The sequence below is a fragment of the Theobroma cacao genome, chromosome 2 (genome assembly GCF_053813885.1).
Source record: "Theobroma cacao isolate CCN51 chromosome 2, ASM5381388v1, whole genome shotgun sequence".
In the NCBI taxonomy this organism is placed as follows: Eukaryota; Viridiplantae; Streptophyta; class Magnoliopsida; order Malvales; family Malvaceae; genus Theobroma; species Theobroma cacao.
This window is the reverse complement of record NC_142640.1, coordinates 48,215,854-48,230,827: the sequence shown is the minus strand read 5'-3', so window position 1 is coordinate 48,230,827 and position 14,974 is coordinate 48,215,854. Positions and strand designations below refer to the sequence as shown.

Genomic DNA, 14,974 nt, shown 5'->3' with positions numbered 1-14,974 from the left:
TATGATAAAAAGCTTCTTGATCCTGAAGTACCATATCTTAGTACAATCGGAGTACTAGTGTATCTTGCTAACAATGCACGACTTGATATATCATTTGTTGTAAATTTATTAGTAAGATACAATTATTCTCTCACTTGAAGATATTGGAATAGAATTAAACATATATTTAAATATTTCTAAACAACAATAGACATGAGCTTATATTACTCAAATATATTCAAATAGGATTTAATTGATTATGCATGTCTAAGATATTATCCAATTCACACAAGGCTTGATCTCAGACATGGTACTTATTCACATGTGGAGGTATGATTATTTCATAGTGTTTTGTAAAACAAATTATATTTGCTACTTTTTTTGGCTATGCGTAAATTTTAACAAATCACAAGGTAAGTTGTGAATATATCTAGTCTAAGATTTGTAACTTAATATATTCGAAAAATATGTGGCATGTCAACTAAGAACGAAATTCCAATAATGCTATATGAGGATAATATTGCCTACATAACTCAATTAAAGGACTAATACATTAAAGGTAATAGGACAAAACATATTTCATCAAAATTCTTCTTCACTCATGATCTTCAAGAAAAAAGTAATATTAGTATTCAGGAAATTTGTTCAAGTGACAATTTAGCAGATTTATTCATCAAAGCCCTTCTTATTGCAATGTTTGAAAAATTGATACAAAAGATTAGAATGCATCATTTTAAAGATCTTAAATAATGCAATCATTAAGGAGTAAAATACGCATTGTATTCTTTTCTTTTAGTAAGGTTTTTCCCACTAGGATTTTCTTGATAAGTTTTTTAATGAAACAATATTTCAAAAGTGTATTCTTGAAAAGAATTATATATTCTTTTTTCTTCACTTGAATTTTTTTCCATGAGGTTTTTTCTTATTAAGATTTTAACAAGACATATTCTTAATATGATGGACATTCAAGGAAAGTGTTATGAATATATATGTGAATGTCTATTATGACCCAAGAAGTTCAAATTAAGTTAAATAGCGCAAGATATAAGAATTATAATTTAATTTGAACTCTTATATTGAATTGAATTAGGATTAGAATTTAAGAGGTTATTGGCTTATAAATAGGCCCATCACTTTATTTATAAAGATACACTTCAATAAGATCTTTCTTACTTCACTAATACATTCTTTTATAATTATTTTTTAAATTATATTTTATTATCATAATTATTACAATATTTAGAGATTGTATCACACATGAAAAGCAGAATTTTAATTAGATACGTTGGGTTAGCTAGGTCAGTTACGTGAATGTATAACTAAGCCCAAAGCAAGTATGTACTACAAATGGGCTTTGTCTCTCATCTTTGGATTATTAATATTTTGAAAGTGGGCTTCAAGGATTTTTTGCATGTTCAGAAAATATATATTGACCATTTCAATATAAATTTTAGTTTTCTATCACCGCTTTTTGTTTTTCTTTTCTTATAAATTTTATGAAACATATGTCTGTTTTTACAGTTAAAAAAGAACATATCTCTTAAACATGATATCTCGTTTCATATCAAATGTGAATATGATTATTAACACGATCTAAGTCAAATACTATTAACAACTTAAATTTAAGTTTTTAATAATTATATAATTCAGATCCGAAAACTTGCTAATTTAATGATACCTAGACAGCTTTTCTAGAAAATGAAAAATTGAAAACAATGCTTATGTGCAATATATTTTAATAGTTTTGTTAAATTTGCTAGGGTAATTGAAAAATTTTGCAAAAATTAAAAATTAAATACACTTATTTCATTTGAGCCTCAAGACTGTTTCACTTTTAGATAAGTTGAGTGATGAATTATTTTAAAAGTTTAAATATGTTTAACTTCTAATATATCCCGTCACATAAAAGTCGGATTAATGATTAATGAGTTTTGCATGAATATAAGTGTGAAAAAAAAACAAAAGAGTACAAGGTTAAAAATGGTTAAAGAGCATTGCACATAAAGCTGATAAATGGGTAAGATATCATATAAAAAACTTAGAGAAAAAATGAGTGAAATTATCGAGATTCCAATTTGAGTCACATAATTCTGATATCATGTTATGTTGGTGTAATCTATTATCCCAAAAATTTAAATTGTCAAGAAATGGCTCAACTTATGATTAAGTTCTAACATATATGATAATAATTTTTGTACTAATTTTTATTCACATTATTTACGAAATTCACTAATTTTCAATCTCTATGTTATTTCTTTTATATAAATCATATAATAGTTGATGCTATTGTGTGTTTGTGTCTCCAATTTTCTTTTCAACGTTCTAATACTTTTGTAAAAGGCTTCCTTCATCCAACTAGATGCTTAATTAGGAGAGAACAGTAGTCATATTACTTGCCCTGTCACTTTTTTCTCAAAGATTTATGTTCTTTACATGACATGTAATTATTGAATAAATTCAGAGATGAAATCTATCCATTTATGAGTAAGTCAATTAATTTACAAATGAGGTACTGCAATCAAATTAATAAATTATTATTACATCAGATGGAACAAAAATGTGAAGACAAAAACGATAAGAGAAATAGTATTTCCCTCAAAGCATATATGTAGTAGTCTCCACTAAATAAAGATTGTACACATGTGATCCGTGTCACAGAGAAGGGGAAAAGTTGTAAGGTCAATTGAATTGCATATGAACTAGTCTGGATTTTCAAGCCATTGAACGTGGTTTTGTACGACAAAGAAAAGCCACATGCATGCTTAAATTATGTGCTCCACTATCCAACTTGTGTTTTATTTGTCATTTGAAAGAGAAAAAGCCTTTGGGTGCTCGAACAACTTGGCAGTTACTACCCAACTGATCACAAATTCACAACCACCTATAATTCAATGATATTGTACGAAGTTTACTAACATGATGTAACTTGACAGCATTGCTATTGCATGTAGAACAGCTCATTGTTAGATCCCATTTAGGTTTTCCTAATGCAGTAATCATTATTAAATGGATAAGGGTACCTGTATCCATCTACCATCCAGGCTAATTTTGTTTTTGTTTTTCACATTTCATTTGATATGCATTAGTAATAATAATTCTGTAATATGTCCCAACTTTTCATATTTTTCAAAAATAAATATATATGCATTTGGATATTTCTTTTTCACCAAAAGAGGGAAAAAAAGAAAAACCCAATTCATGTGCCCTGCTACCTTCCCCACCAACTAGCAATTACAACGTGACATAACTAAGAATTAAAGAAAACATTTTAATGTGCATGATTAATCTGCCACTCGTTTTATTTCTTAATTAGGTAAAAAAAATGTTTATGTCATGAATTTATGTTTTCAACTTAAATTATATGTTTTTTAGATAGAGAAATCTTTTATTGATATAAGATTCATGATACTTACACTAAAAATAAATCAATAATTTTGACGTCGGTAGGTCAAATCGATCTCTTTTTTTTTCACTAATTTAATAGTCGATTTAATTAAAGATTACATATATTATATTAGAATTTCTCTCTTGATGTGTTTTACTAGTACTTTGTTACCAGAGATAAAAGAGAGGTAATGTTAAAAGGGTTACTATCTTGTTCCTTTAATACACCACTTACCAAGTGCGGTGAGTGGGGGCAAAGGGGCAGGCCACATTAAAGTTTCTAACATAGTAATTCCTTTACGTCTCTTTTATTTGTTTTTATTTGATTTGTACCATATGTACTATGATTTTAAATATTAAAAATAAAATATAATTTCAGATCTTTTTTTTAAAAAAAAAAAAATATTTTTTGATTACATCTTGTCTAATAATTTGATTTTGAGTTAAAATTCTTATTCCTCCCCCAAGTGCAGTGAATATATGTATATCCCCAATGGTCAAGTGCTTCTGTCACCATGAAGATATTTCACTCATTCAAGCTTTTGTTCTTCGTACTTTTCCTCTCCCAAAACATCATACAATCCTTTCAACAACTTCCTGAGGGTGATGACCTCCAGAAGAATTACTACCAAATGGACCTCCCTCAAGTCACAGGACCGGAAAGCATCGCCTTTGATTGCAAAAACTGAGGGCCTTATGTTGGTGTCTCTGATGGCAGAATACTCAAATGGCAAGGACCCAATCTTGGTTGGAAGGAGTTTGCTATACCTTCTTCAGACAGGTATTTTATGCTACATCTGCCTGCACGAATACAATTACTTTTTCTTTCCTCTCATGTTTCTTTAAAGAGTATTGGCTGCAACTATATGTTTAAGAGAAGCAAACACTTCTGTTTTTGATAGATTTTTTTTTTGAAAGGTATAAGATTTCATTCATGCATCAGTCTAACGGTGACATGTTGTTAGACTATGAAAGAATCCCAAAAAAACTAACCCTCTGCTAGTACTCCACTCACCTCAACCCCCTGGAAACAACTCACTAAGAATTTAAAACAGGGCCATTTACCTGGTCTGTTTCCAGTTCTAATTACCGAAGTGGTTTTCACTTGTTGCCAGCCCACTATAAATTACCAAAAAAACTTTTATACATCATGCTTAAAATGTAACAGCCATGCATTACCGCTCAGGTACAGCCATGAATATATCATGAACATGATCATCTTGTTCGAAACTGGACTTTGAATCACCGGGGCAGTGATTTGCTCAACCTCATGATGGTGTCAGTGATTCGGTTTGCCTATATAAGCACTTGTTTGGGCCTCGTTTTTATAGATAATTTTATCCAACATGCATGTCTCCTTGCTAGAACATAAACCTAAAACCATACAGTTGGGTCAGCTCTTATTGAGCTAAGATATTCAAAGAAGTAAACCACAATACGACTCCCCACTCTTATCGCATATTGTATTATCTGTTTTTCAACAACTAGCATTGAAAGCTAAGCTGACAATATTGTTGCTGCAAAGACCTGGAAACCGACTTTTGATCTGTTAGCGTTGACCCAACATTTCTTGCCCTTTTATACTTGTACTATTTGAAGTCTTACTGAATTAAGAACTGGAATACCAAATTCTATATAAAATAGTTATTTGTCTAGTCCGTTCTCTTAAGTTAATAGTACTTGTTGACTTGAAGAACTTAGTTTGGAATTATTCACCATATATTTGTTCTAACAAAAGAAAATTACTATATGTTTGAAATAATAAGCAACTGATTGATTGCTCGTTTCTTTCATTTGTTGGGTTAGGAATAGGAAGGTGTGCGATGGGTCAACAAATCCAGACCTTGAATCAACATGCAGAAGGCCATTGGGCCTGAAATTCAACAGTGCAACATGCGATCTCCACATTGCAGATGCTTACTTTGGTCTCCTATTGGTCGGACCCAATGGTGGGGTGGCTCAACAACTAGCAACTTCAGCTGAAGGAGTACCTTTCAAATTTACAAATGCTTTAGACATTAATACCAACACTGGAGTAGTTTATTTTACAGATAGTAGCATTATCTTCCAAAGAAGGTACCTCAATTTTTCTCTCTCTATTGACATATAGATATATATATAGATATATAAACGAAAATTAATTATTATTATCATGATGGTGTAGGCATTATTTTTTATCAACAATAATGTTTGATAGAAGCGGAAGATTACTTAAATATGATTCTTGGACCAAGGAAGTAACGGTATTATACAAGGGTTTAGCGTTTCCAAATGGAGTGGCTTTAAGCAAGGACAATTCATTCCTTTTAGTTGCCGAAACAACTAAAATGAGAATTTTGAAGTTCAACCTTGATAGTACGACAGACAGTTATATTCCAGAACAGTTTGCGCAGTTGCCAAAAATGCCAGATAACATCAAGAGAAATGATAAAGGAGAGTTTTGGGTAGCACTAAACAGTGGAAGAGGAAGGATCCAAAATGACGGCGAGACCAAATTTTCTGTTGAAACAACTATCCGTTGGTTTACTCTAGACCCTGTCGGGGTCAAATATGACCAAGAGGGAAAGATTATGAAGCAGTTGGATGGAAATGGTGGAATCTGGTTTGATTCGGTTAGTGAAGTTGAAGAATTAAATGGAAAATTGTACCTAGGTTCAGTAGTCAAACCTTTCGTTGGTGTCCTATGCACATAAATTTTCAACTTCTATATGCCACTCCATAGAGTTTAAGTTGAGAGAATTACATGATTTAAATCTAAAAAGTTACTGGTTCAATGATACTTGGACGATTTTTCTCGAAAATGAAAATTGAAAGCCATGCCTATGTACTCTTTAATTTTAGTAGTTTTATTAAATTTTCTAGGGCAATTGTAAAATTTTGCAAAAATTAAAAATTAAATACATCTATTTCATATGAGCTTCAAGATTGTTTCACTTTTAGATAACTTTTTAAATATGTTAAACTTCAAAATTGTCCCGTCACATAAAAGTTGGATTAATGATCATTGAGTTTTCCATGAATATAAGTGTTAAAAAAAAAAAAGGAGTACAAGGTTAAAAATGGTTAAAGAGCATTGCACATAAAGCTGATAAATGGGCAAGATATCATATGAAAAAGTTAAAGAAAAAATGAGTGAAATTATCAAGATTCTAATTTGAGTTACACAATTTTGATATTATGTTGATGTAATCTGTTATCCCAAAAATTTAAATTGTCGAGAAATTATTCAAATTATGATTAAGTTCTAACATATATAATAATATTTTTTTATTAATTTTTATTCACATTATTTACGAAATTCACTATGTTTCTCTCTCTCTCTCTCTCTCTCTCTCTATATATATATATATATTAATCATATAATAGTTGATGCTAGTGTGTGTTTGTGTTTCCAATTTTCTTTTCAACATTCTAATACTTTTGTAAAAGGCTTCCTTCATCAACTTGATGCTTAATTAGGAGAGAACAGAAGTCATATTACTTGCCCCGTCACTTTTATCTCAAATATATATTTATATTCTTTACATGACATGTAATTATTGAATAGATTCAGAGATGAAATCTATCCATTTATGAGTAAATCAATTAATTTATAAATGAAATATTGCAATCAAATTAATAATAAATTATTATCACAAAAGTGTTAAGGCAAAACTGATAAGAGAAATAGTATTTTCCTCAAAGCATATATGTAGTCTCCACTAAATAATGATTGTACACATGTGGTCAGTGTCATATGTAAAGGGAAAAGTTGTAAGGTCAATTGAATTGCATATGAACTGCTGGTCTGGATTTTCAAGCCATTGAAATGGTTTTGTACAACAAAGAAAAGCCACATGCATGCTTAAATTATGTGCTACACTGTCCAATACGTACTTTATTTGTCGTTTGAAAGAGAAAAAACCTTTGGGTGCTCGACTAACTGGCAGCATTTATGCTTACTACCCAACTGATCACTAATTCACAACCACCTATAATTCAATGATATCGTACAAAGTTTACTAACATGATGTAACTTGACAGCATTGCAGTTGCATGTAGAACAGCTCATTGTTAGATCCGATTTAGGTTTCGCGAATGCAGAGATCATTAAATGAATAAGAAGGGTACCTGTATCCATCTAAGCTAATTTTGTTGAAATTTAGATTGACATCTAACTTGAAATTCATTGACAATAAATGAAGAGACTCTTATTATATTTATTTATTTAGAATATTCTTAACTTAATTGATGTGAGACTGTCATCTCTTTACTATCCTCCTCACATGTGCAGTTTTAGGTTGTTAGGTGGATAATTGCCTTGTATTCTCCTAGAGAAAAGGGGTGCAATGACACATTAAGTCTTCTGCCTGCAAGATTAAGGCTAGAAACTTGGTCGATTCAATTTAAAATTAATTGATAATAAATAGAGAGATCTTGATTATAATTATATATCTAAAATACTACTAATTTAATAGATATGGAAATCTCACCACTTTAATAAATCTAATACTGAATCGATATAAAAAACCAACAAACAAACAAACAAAAAATAAGCAATTACTATATATTTTGAAAAACTTGTTATAAATTATAATCCATTCGTTTATGGTTGACAATACATGTTTCTATTAATTTGCATTGTTGCTTTGGTGTGTGTATGTAAGATTTTGCTAGATTCCGTTGCCAAATAGTCAACTTAGAACCAATAATTGTAGACACCTCAAAAAATAAAATAAAATAAAATAAAATAAAATAAAATAAAATAAAATAAAATAAAATAAAATAAAATAAAATATAAAATAAAATAATTAAAAAAAGAGAATAATTAAAAAAAAAAAAGAAGGAATGGCTGGGCGTACGCCCAGCCATCCCTCCCCCAACCACCCTGAATGATGGGGGTTCTGGCTATCAACTCCATGGTGCCAGAACCCCATTACCGGGTTATCCAAATTTTTGGACAACCTGGCTTCAAAAGATGGACAACCTGCAAAAAGAGAGGGAAGAGAAAAAAAAACGATTCAAAAAAAATAGAGAGCCAATCGGTCAAAAAAAAAAACCAAGTTAAAAAAACCAAGAAAACCACAAATGCAAAAATCCTAGATCTACCAGCAGCAAGCTACCTAGCCACAATAACAAAAAAATCAAAACAAGCACAAAAAAAAAAAAAAAAGAAAACTAGAGATCTGAAAAATGAGTGAGAGGGGAGTTTAAGGGTAGAGAAAAAAGTTTTTTTTTTCGGGTAGGGGAGAACCGGCAGGGAGATCGGCGACAAAGGAGGCCTACCGGCAGAAAGTTGAAGAAGGAAGAAGGAGAGAAAGGAAGAGAGGAGATCCGCCGAGCGAGAGAGAAATAGAGAAGAGAAAGCCGAAGGAGAAGGAAAGAGAGGGATCAACCGGCCAAAGGGGAAGTTGAAGAGAGAAAGAAACGAAAAAGAAGAAGAAGAAGAAAAGAAAAAGTTAGAGAGAGAATAGAGAAAGTGATGGCTAGAGAGAGAAAAAGAGAGCCAAAAATGAAAGAGGAAGGAGAAAATAAGGTTTAAATACCTAGGGCTTGAGGGCCAAAACGGCGTCGTTTTGAGCGGTTCTACAGGCACCAAATGGTGTGTTTTGGGTCCTGCCTTGTGGGCCTCAAGAAGCAAATCGGTGTAGCAAATTTGGGCTTCTGCGAGCCATGGAGCTGGGCTAATCTGAGCCTAGAAGGGTATAACCCATCTTCTTTGGTTTGGGCATATTTCAATTAATTTTGAGTTAGTCCATTTTGTTAAATAAATTACATTTTTTGTTGTGATTTAAACCATATTAGGAAAAGTTAATTATACACATGTATATATATATATATATATATATATATATATATATATATAAATGTTTCTTTTAATGCTAAAAAATAATAATGATAGTAATAAATAAAAATAATAGTAAAAGAAGAATAAATATATATACATAAAATAAGTAAATAAATAGAAAGAAAATTCATAATACCTTTAGATTTTTTTTAAATATAATAAATAATAATACTAATAAAAATAAATAATAAAATAAATAAAAATAAATAAAATAAAATAAATAATAAATATAGTAATAATGATAAGTAAATGAGAAGAATAAAAAAAATAAAAAATGAAAAAATGATGAAATGATTATTCGAAAAATTTCACCTAAGAAAGGTAAAGAGTTGCTTTTTCTAAGTGGATTTTTTTGAATGTGAAGTTCGAGACGGATTTTCACCGAAGCGTCGGGATAAATTCAAACTCTAAACTCCAATACCCGTTAAGTCAAATAATCATTGTTAATAAATGATATATATATATTAGAAAATAACAGATTTACATAATATTGCATCCAAACTTAAATTAGTTAATTAGCTTAAATAAATATTACTAAATAAAGTTAATTTAATCATTTGAAAAAAATTAATTAATCGTTTATTTGACAAGTTATATAATAAAGTTAAATGTTAATCAACAATGTTAATTAAAAGATATGGATCTAAATAGAAAATAGAAAAACAAAAAATAATAATGATAATAAAAATAAATAAATAATCCATGAAAAAAATAATAGATAATAATAAACATATAAACAAAATGATAAATTGTTAAATACATAGTTGAGTGAATTATGAACCGCTTAAGTCAATAAACGCGTGCATGTAGACATAATCACTTTATCCTGTCATAGCATGCCACATTTATCTTGCAAATGGTGCGGTAATTCCGATGATGGGATTTCCCCGAAGAGCTTGTAGAGACTAGTTCTTCCGGGGATATCTTTAGGTGAGGAGAATTTCGAGACTTCACCAAAGCGTTGGGATGGTCTTCGAATAATTTTTCAATAAAAGATTACCAATCCCATTATTTAAAATAAACGAGTCATGACATCATTTTACGCTTGCATCACGTGCATACGTAAAACCAAATAAAAGATTCAGGCAGTCAGTTTAATAAAAATTTAGTTAATAAGTAGGAAATAAATCAAAAGTAGGCTATAATAGGATAACTTAAGATTAAATGATACCGTTCGTGGAACGAGCACCACGGAGGTGCTAACCCTTCTCCATGCGTAACCGCACTCCCGAACCCATCTCTAAAAAACGTGGATCAGTTCTCGTTCTTTCGACGGATCTAAAATTAATTTAGGACTTTGTCGATTAGAATCGGGTTAATAGGTGACCAATTACACTTAGATAAAAAAAAAGATTGATGGCAACTCTTAAACTGATTTATTTTCGCCGACGTCTAGCAGACAGGTTCCGAGACTCGCACGTTACTACAGATGACAACTCCGCTGGGGACATCGAAAGAAAAGCCATTAATTAATCATAAGTTATCTTAAGCCTTAAATAATTTACTGTTTTCCCTAGCATCAATTTTGCATATTTTTGTTTAATGCATTCATTTATTTTGCTATTATTACTTCACTATTGTTAATAATTGCGGGAAATTTAGGATAAGGGGAGTGTGAAATTATTGGTCCAAGGTCAGTATATTCCTTCTCACACACTACACATCTTGCATTCATGCATAAGCCTTCCACTCGGGCTTTGTCCTTAATTAGGAGGGAGTTAAGTAGCTACGCTCTTGTGAGGTGATAACCTCCGCATGGGCTAGTGAAGACTCCCACTCAGATCGAACCTAGTCTGTTTGAAGCTTGTAATGGGTGAGGATCGGGGTGCCTTACTAGTCCATGTGGACGACAGTGAGGAGCGATTTGGGAACCTTTAGCTCCATTTTCAACCCAAACTCAGCATGTAGAATACCGAGAGTCGCCTTTGCTTAGGTAGAGCTTCACCCGTGAGAATATACCTTTTGACTAGGTACACATGAAGGAATTTTTATAATCTCCTTGTTCTAAATTCTTTTCCGCGAGTAATAACGATATTAGGTTATTAATTACTTTTATTCATCTTTTTGGAATTTTTATTTATGGTGCTAACTTGAATTTTTTGTCATATGCATATTTGCATCATAATAGGAAAAGTATTTGTCACCTGACAACCTTTAACAGAGTAGATCCAGTTGCATACATGGAGTCATCATGGCCATCCTCAAGTTACGATGGAATTTATGAAGTGACTCAGCATATGGCGAGTGCCCAATAAAGTGAAGGAGATTGCTTGTCAAAGGATCATTTCTCATCACTACTTGATAGGGTCCACCTTGATCTTAAACAGAACGACTTCACCGATTTACTCAACATATGGGATAAGTGGGGGGCTACCACTCTGGCAAATTTCGATAGAAAATATGACCACATAGCTCGACTCCTTAAGGTCCAGATAGATGAACAGTTGTTGAAGGCCATTGTGCAATTTTGGGATCCGTCGTATAGATGCTTCGTGTTCAATAAGGTGGGTATGGTCCCCACAATTGAAGAGTACTCGGCTCTCCTATAAATCGATCTTGATAATTTGGGCAAGATATGTTGGAGAGGACAAAAGACTGGACACAGGCGAAAGTTAGCCAAGATGATGGGTATTACCCCAGCAGAAGTTGATCAAAACCTAAGGGAAAAAGGGGACAATGAATGTATCCCATGGAGTTTTCTACGTAGCTATATCATGAAGTATCGGGACACCGAGCAAGAACAACTTGTGATGGCCTTGGGAATTTATGGGCTAGTGATCTTTCCCAAAGTCTTGGGACATATAGAGGTTGAAATTATAGACTTCTACGAGCAAGTCATCAGCAAGGCCAATCCTTCACCCTCTATTCTAGCGAAAACTCTCAGATCACTGAATTACTGTCAAAGAAAAGGGCAAGGACGATTTGTGGGATGTGCACAACTTCTTTCCATCTGGATAGTAAGTCACTTTGAATGCAAGGTCGATAAGTTCAGAAAACTATTTCATCCGCAAACCACCCCTATCAGAGAATTTTGTGAGAGTGAATGGCCAGAAAATAGGACTAAGGAGCAATGGATCTCTAGACTTCGGGAACTCATGAGTGTGGAAGTAACATGGAGAGCTCCGTGGATGCCACATCACCCGATCTTGTACAAATGTAAAAATGAACCTTGGGTACCGTTAATGGGGCCATGGGGAGCAATCAGTTACGCCCTAATTATGGTGAGAAGACAATTTGGGTCAGAGCAGTTTGTGCCGATGACACACCGAATTAATACTTTGGAGTTTGCTTATGGAGAGCCAGGTTTTCTGAAAAGGATTGAGGAGATTGAGCAAGCTTGGAAGAAAACCAGCCGAGTTGATCGAGGGAGGTACACCGATGAAGTGACTACCGGATATCAGATATGGCATGACCAATGAGTTAAGGATGTGGTATATTCGAAAGAAGATGCACTGCGTGGCCTAGTTGATCCAGAACCACAAGACGCTTTGCTCGAAAGTGAGTTGGCTCGAAAGAAGTCTGAAGCTGAAAATGCCAGTTGGAAGCAACGGTATGAAGACCTCCAAAAAGAGTGTGAGAAAATGAAAAGAGAAGTAATTGAACAAAGAAAGAAGGTCTGAAAAATAGAAGGGAAGTATGAGAGCCTGAATGATAAGTTTTCTGCCACAACCAGTGAACTTCAAAGGGAAATACAAGTGAGAGAAAATCGAGGCAATGAACTTTAAGCACACAATGATGGATTAAGAAGTCAAGTGCAATTCCAACAAGAGTCCATCCAATTACTAAGATAGGAGTATGAAGAGCTCGAAGGGGTCATGACTACTTATTAACAGGAATATGAACGCCTCAAGCAACAGAGCACCAGAATTCAAGAGTGGGGTGAATCTTACAGACAAGCTTATACAGAGAAACACGACCAGATGGATTACTTGGTCTGGCAAATGAGGGAGGTGGCTTACAAGGTGAGATGCATGGCTTGGAAGACGGACATATTAAGGAGCCAGGTCTTTCCAGTTGGAAAATAAGAGCAACAGTTGATTAAGTATTTAGATGAGGTGTATAGCCATTATAATAAGATTGGCGAATATTTCTAGATGACTCCTGACTTGTAATCAAAGACAAATATCTTATGCAATGGATGACTTTGTTGTTGGGCATCATGTGACGAATACTTTTAGTACATAATCATTTATACATGCATAAATCATTATTTCATGACAATAAGTATTTTCATCTAAAAATAAAGATAATGGGTTCATTTTTTCATTCATGCATCGAATACGCATCTAATTCATGTTTATGATTACAATAAGGTTCCAAAATAGCTCGACCACCTAAGCCAAGTGACCAAAGTGTTCATAATACACGTCAGCGAGCAAGGATCATGGAAGAAGAACAAAGAGAGCGAATGGACAGAATGGAAAGAGCTCAGGAAGAAATGAGAGAACAATTAGCAAAGATGATGGAATTGATGATGAGTTTTAGTAAAGGAAAAAGAGTGATCGAAGAGCCAGCTCCGTCAGAAAACCCACCAGCTCAAGACAGTGGAAACTAAAGGGATGATCCACCCTATCCCAAAGGATTCACTCCACCACATGCCCAAACCTCTCAAAGGGTCCACTCTCAAGTGATGCCATCCGTTTATTACAATGCACCACCTCCGATGGGCCATCAACAGACTCATGGGCAATTTGGGTCATATTCTAGGATAAATCCTGCTGAACCAATACACGTCCCAGATTTAGACGATCCAAAAGAACAAGAGAAACTAAAAAAGGACTCGTCACAAACAGGAGAAAATGAAAAAGACCAGAAAAAGTACGATTTGTTAGAAAAGCGTCTTCGTGCTATCGAAGGAGTTGATAGGTTTGGTACCATGGACGCAACCGAGCTATGCTTAGTGCTGGATGTATTGATCCCTACCAAGTTCAAGGTTCCGAAATTTGAAAAATATGACGGAACAAAGTGTCCCATGGCACATATTACCATGTATTGTCGGAAGATGGCTGCACAGTCTCACGATGATAAGTTACTGATCCATTTTTTCCAAGACAGCTTGACTGGGTCAGTTGCTCGGTAGTACGTACAGCTAGATCGAAATCGTATTAAGACTTGGAAAGACCTAGCAAGAGCCTTCATAGCCCAATACAAGCATGTGGCTGAATTAGCTCCTGATCGGTTGTCATTGCAGACTATGGAAAAGAAGCAAAGCGAGAATTTCAAGGAATATGCCCAAAGGTGGAAAGATACAGCAGCGCAAGTTCAGCCACCTCTCACTGATAAGGAGATGACTGTGTTGTTCATAAACACACTCCGAGCTCCATTCTATGAGCGCTTGATCGGCAATGCCACAAAAAACTTTACAGATTTGGTCTTATCTGGAGAAATAATAGAAGGAGCTATCAAAAATGAAAAAATTGAAGAGCATGAAGTTGCCAGCTCAAAGAAAGGGAATACGCTCAAGAAAAAAGAAGGGGATGTGCAAGCAATCGTTCACGATAGCCAACAAGCCCACAACTTTAACCCATATTACCTGTACCCCTCATACCAACCCTTCTATCCGAACATAGGCAACATCACACAAAACCCATATGTGTACCAACCTACCCCGCAATCAACGTTTCAGACCAATGTTCTTCCACAAACTCCACCACCAAGACCGGTAGCTTCAACCAATAATCCTGGTCATGATCAAAGAGGACCTAAAACTACCCTAGAAAAACCAAAGTTTGATCCTATTCCAGTCCCTTACACTACATTGTTGCCACAACTCATAGAAAATTG

General features: G+C 33.6%; 1 pseudogene across 1 annotated transcript; it reads left to right on the top strand.

Annotated features, from left to right (window-relative positions):
* Positions 1 to 3,819: 3,819 nt before the first annotated feature.
* On the top strand, positions 3,820 to 6,242 carry LOC18610118 (protein STRICTOSIDINE SYNTHASE-LIKE 10-like; annotated as a pseudogene). The gene is made up of 3 exons (XR_016024704.1): positions 3,820 to 4,144; positions 5,170 to 5,439; positions 5,528 to 6,242. The product of XR_016024704.1 is annotated as a protein STRICTOSIDINE SYNTHASE-LIKE 10-like (transcript).
* Positions 6,243 to 14,974: the final 8,732 nt, after the last annotated feature.